The sequence below is a fragment of the Oncorhynchus kisutch genome, linkage group LG21, assembly GCF_002021735.2.
Source record: "Oncorhynchus kisutch isolate 150728-3 linkage group LG21, Okis_V2, whole genome shotgun sequence".
Classification (NCBI taxonomy): domain Eukaryota; kingdom Metazoa; phylum Chordata; class Actinopteri; order Salmoniformes; family Salmonidae; genus Oncorhynchus; species Oncorhynchus kisutch.
In genome coordinates this window covers 18,921,660-18,927,663 of record NC_034194.2, presented here as the reverse complement: position 1 = coordinate 18,927,663, position 6,004 = coordinate 18,921,660, and positions in this window count along the sequence as shown.

Below are 6,004 nucleotides of genomic sequence, written 5' to 3'. Positions count from 1 at the left end.
GTGCATGATAATATAATAGTGCAGAGGACCCTGGGTTTTTAATAAATACAGATCCGTGTTGAGTGCCCCAGGGAAAACAAATTAGACCACTGTGAATATCATGTTTATGTTCTGGATTGTAGTACTGCTTCAGCAGATTGCACACCGCACACAAATTGTATACAATATCTTCTGTTAGGACAAAAGCACCTAGTTGTCACTCAATAAAGATACTGACAAAAGTAGGACAAACTCGAGTCCTATCCAATGCCCCACTTTATGATCATATCTACACCAACCTATGGAAGTCATCTTGATGCCTGAAATAGCCTCCGCAAACCTCCAAGTGACGTGAGTATATTCAGTTTCACCAAGAGGATGACAAAGCTTCAAGGCTTTTACTTCATGGTTGTGACCACCAGATGAGGCCTTTGAAACCATTCACAATTCCACCGAAACCTCCACACGGACTTCCCTCTCCTTTGCATTCCCATGCACATTACTGTGGATTTGTACAGTATGTCATGCAATCAGCCTTTTGAGGGGCCTAAACGAAATGTTGTTGCGAGCATAACATTTTAGCTGTCCCCCTCTTGACAGCGGAGAGGAAACATGTACATTTTGGAGTTCATTTAATTCTACACATTTTGCTATGGGGCGTAGAGAAAATGTTTGTTTTAGAGAAAGTTTGCTGCAATTCTACTAATTTTGCCATGGGGCAGAGAGAAAAATGTGCAGTTTTGAATATGATATCTGAGTGAGATTTACGAATAAAATAGTAGTAGATGGGTCATTTGTCCAGACCTGCAATAGGCTAACTAGTAATCATACCACACATAAAAATATTAAAATCTGCCTTAATTGTTCATATGAATCTCAAGAACAAATAGCTGATAGGCAGCGGAGAGGCCAGGTGCATCAATGCACATGAAAGAACAGTGAAGACATGAGACACACAGCTCAAAATTCTCCCTTATTGATCGTGTTTAGGGGAAATACAATTATCCGACATAGACTAGCCTACATCACCACAATGCAATGAATAATTGCAATGAATAATGAGTGCAAAATTCTGCAGTGAAAATGTAATTTGAATAACGACGCAAAAGCCCTGTGATTTCAATGCTTCATTCGATTTGGATCAGTTGTGGGTCGACTCTCGACAGTTTATAAGGTCGAGAAAGGCACAGAAGCACTCCAGTCTAGCTGTATTTTTACTTCTGATACTGAATGCGCTGTCTGTTGCAGATCATCACTCTCCCAAGTCATCCTATAATAATGTGACCACATACTCCCCGCAGGCCCAGTTATTCAGGAAAGCTTAACACATGCTCTGCCTCCTCTCCAATCTGAGCGGCTATTCCTTTGACACCTAGAACCTAATGCTTCAATACAGTCAAAATATTTATCATTTAACTTTTTAAAAGGAATTACCATAATATGTGGCATAAACACAAACAGTCACAATGTTTTAATCTGATTAGGCTACTTCAAAAGTCTCCTGTAGGCATGTGCACATTCCTCCAAAATATAATTCCAGCATCCTCAAAATTGTTTGACAATAACCAGATTTCTGCATCGCAGTGCTTGAAGCGTCACTACAGACCCAGGCTGTGTCACAACCGGCCGTAACCGGGAGTCCCATAGGGCGGCGCACAATTGGCCCAGCGTTGTCCGGGTTAGGGGAGGGTTTGGCCGGGGGGCTTCACTTGACTCATCGCGCTCTAGAGACTCCTTGTGGCGGGCCGTGCGCCTGCAGGTTGACTTCGGTTGTCAGTTGAATGGTGTTGTGTTGGCTGGCATCAGGGTTAAGCGGGCGGGTGTTAAGGAGCGCGGATTGTGGGGTCATGTTTCGAAGAATGCATGACCCGACCTCTGCCTCTCCCGAGCCCGTTCGGGAATTGCAGCGATGAGACAAGATCGTAATTGGATATGGCAAAATTGGGGAGAAAAAGGGGGTATAATAAAATAATGTCACCCCATCATAGGAAAGCATGCAGTTTATTAGGCTACAGATTAAATAAGTTATGATGATCTTCACAGGGTGGTGAAAGTGCAGGGTGATGAACCTCATCACTGTGCACTTTCACCACCTTGTGAAAGTCATCATAACTTATTTCATCATAACTTATTTCATCATAACTTACTTCATGCTCCTTTCAATAAATATCAAGGGTCTTATTCTGGTGACATGATGATCGATGCTTGGCTGCTATTTGACAAATAAAAATAATCTTGCACTTTTGTCCATAATATCTCATCATGTAGTAGGCTACAATATACCTGCACTGTATCTGCAAGCCGCTGGCTAGAGCGCACGTGCCAATACCAGAGTGGGCATATTCGCTATAGCTATGCAACATTTTCTGTGACAAAACCATCAGTATGCTTAGAGTTGAAAATGCGCATTTAACTTGTATTTTTTATTCAGTACATGGGAATTTAACCTCAAAAGGTATTTTTTATGTGCACTACATATTTACCGCACAAACTTATGAATTTGATGGAAACACAAACTCTGATGAGAAAATGGTCCAGGGTTTACCTCAGCTGGTAATTGAAAAAATAAAAAGCCAATAAATAAAATTGCAGCAAGCCAGATTGTCCAGGAGACGCTGTTCTGACCCATTCTCTCACACCTTGTGTGCAAATGCACCTGCTGCTGAAGAGAGAGAGAGCAACCAAAGAGCCTCAGCCTAGTCTACTGTTGATTGCGAACATTGAGTCCTTTTTCATTGAAGTAAAACACAAGTTAGATGAAAAAGAGTATGCCTATAGTGAAATGTAATACACACTACTGTTCAAAAGTTTGGGGTCACTTAGAAATATCAGTGTTTTTTATCCATTAAAATGTTATCAGAAATACAGTGTAGACATTGTTAATGTTGTAAATGACTATTGTAGCTGGAAATGGCAGGTTTTTTATGGAATACCTACATAGGCGTACAGAGGCCCATTATCAGCAACCATCACTCCTGTGTTCCGAATGGCACGTTGTGTTAGCTAATCCAAGTTTATCGTTTTACAATGCAAATTGATCATTAGAAAACCATTTTGCAATTATGTTAGCACAGCTGAAAACTATTGTTCTGATTAAAGAAGCAATAAAACTGGCCTTCTTTAGACTAGTTGAGTATCTGGAACATCAGCATTTGTGGGTTCGATTACAGGCTCAAAATGGCCAGAAACAAATAACTTTCTTCTGAAACTCATCAGTCGATTCTTGTTCTGAGAAATTAAGGCTATTTCATGCGAGATAATGCCAAGAAACTGAAGATCTCGTACAACGCTGTGTACTACTCCCTTCACAGAGCAGCGCAAACTGGCTCTAACCAGAATAGAAAGACGACTGGGAGGCCCTAGTGCACAACTGAGTAAGAGGACAAGTACATTAGAGTGTCTAGTTTCAGAAACAGATGCCTCACAAGTCCTCAACTGGCAGCTTCATTAAATAGTACCCACAAAACACCAGTCTCAACGTCAACAGTGAAGAGGCAACTCCGGAAAGCTGGCCTTCTAGGCAGAGTTGCAAAGAAAAAGCCATATATCAGACTGGCCAATAAAAATAAAATATTAAGATGGGCAAAAGAACATTGACATTGGACAGAGGAACTCTGCCTAGAAGGCCAGCATCCCGGAGACGGAACAGCGCAAACTGTCCTCTTGCTCAGTTGTGCACAGGGGCCTCCCACTCCTATTCTGGTTAGAGACAGTTTGCGCTGTTCTGTGAAGGGAGTAGTACACAGCGTTTAAAAACATTACAATACATTCTTTACAGAATTCACAATACACTAAGTGTGTGCCCTCAGGCCCATACTCCACTGCCACATATCTACAACACAAAATCCATGTGTACATGTGTGTATAGTGCGTATGTTATCATGTGTGTGTATGCATGTGTCTGTGCCTATGTTGGTGTTATTTCACAGTCCCCGCTGTTCCATAAGGTATATTTTTACCTGATTTTTAAATCTGATTCTACTGCTTGCATCAGTTACCTGATGAGGAATAGAGTTCCATCTAGTCATGGCTCTATGTAGTACTGTGTGTCTCCCATAGTCTGTTCTGGACTCTGGGACTGTGAAGAGACCTCTGGTGGCATGTCTTGTGGGGTATACATGTGTGCATGAGCTGTGTGCTGGTATTTTAAAAAGACAGCTCGGTACCTTCAGCTTGTCAACACCTCTTACAAAAGCAAGTAATGAGGAAGTCAATCTCTCTTCCGCTTTGATCCATGAGAGACTGCATGTTTAAACCAGTTCTTTAAACATGCAACACCTGTTTTGTTTAACTCGAGACATATTTATTGGCTAAATTAACTTTGATCTGTCTTTTTAATTGTGTGCTCTGTATTTAGTTTAAGATAGGTTATAGGTAGGTGTAAAATAAATATAATTAGCCTTTAGCCTATATCTGTAATTTGTTGGGTATGGTAGGCACCTGCCTTTGTTGGAAATTGCTGCAATATAGCCTGTTCAAAAGGTTTAAACCAGTTTGGAAGTGTTCTGCTCCATTCTGTTGAGCCATTGTCTTTGGCCAAATTAAATTAGCTCCTGAATGGTGCAGCATTCTAAGGCATGACATCTCAGTGCCAGAGGAGTCACTACAGACGCTGGTTCGATTCCAGGCTGTATCACAACTGACCGTGATTGGGATGTCCATAGGGCGGCGCACAATTGGCCCAGTGTTGTCCGGGTAAGGGTTTGGCCGCGGTAGGTCATCATTGTAAATATGAATTTGTTCTTAACTGACTTGCCTAGTTAAATAAAGGTTAAACAAATTAAAAAGTTCAAACTGTAATGCTGTGTTTGCAGCAATATAATAGCCTGCTCTTATTTTTCCTATAAACAATGGCTTGACTTACTTTTCATATTACCCTAAAAAAAGTTTAGGAACTTTTGTGAAGGTTTGTTGTGGCTATTATTAAGCTTTAGCTACTGCAAGCCTATGATATGAAGGCAGTGTGCACTGGCGTTCCAAACAACTCCAACAGTTGAACTTGAGGTGAGCAAGAATGTTTCAGGCCTATTAGAGTTACTCATATAATCTTACACTATAACGCTTATCTTTATACAGCATATTCTGATTGAAAATGAATGAATTAGCCTCCTTCTGTACATCTATATCTCTATAACCATCACTCAAAGAAATGCATGTTGGTGTCCTAGCATCCTGCCGGGCATATCTCTATCTTTCTGGGGCTAGGCCTAACATTCTCTTCCATTATATAGGCTATATTTATATATATTAATATCATACAGTGGACACCTAAGCCTATAGGCCTATGCATGCAATGCCCTGATGCATTTAGTGCTCACATCTCCAACAGCTGAATCGTGAGGTGGACAATTATTATTTTAGGAAAGCAGCCCCCAAAAAATACAAATTAATTGGCTATAATGTTTTGGCCAATATCCCTCATTTAGTCCAATGTGAATGGATATGGGCGGTCAGTAAATTTCTGGTCATTTAAAATCTTCCTGGTCACATTGTCCAGCACCCTAAAAATGTTTAAAGCATCCTACTGATGGCCTGCTTTGAAGCTAAGCAGGGTTGGTCCTGGTCAGTCCCTGGATAGGAGACCAGATGCTTCTGGAAGTGGTGTTGGAGGAGGCACTCTTTCCTCTGGTCTAAAAAAAATATCCCAATGCCCCAGGGCAGTGATTGGGGACAGTGCCCTGTGTAGGGTGCCATCTTTCAGATGGGATGTTAAATGAGTGTCCTGACTCGCTGTGGTCACTAAAGATCCCATGGCACTTATCGTAAGAGCAGGGGTGTTAACCCTGGTGTCCTGGCTAAATACCCAATCTGGCCTTCATACCATCATGGCCACCTAATCATCCCCAGCTTATAGTTGGCTTATTCATCCCCCTTCCTCTCGCCTATAACTATTCCCCAGGTTGTTGCTGTAAATGAGAATGTGTTCTCAGTCAACATAACTGGTGAAAAGATTCATAGTGTCATTTATATTGACTAATTTCTGCCTACTCTTTGCTGTTTGGCAATTATGATGAACAAGAGCATG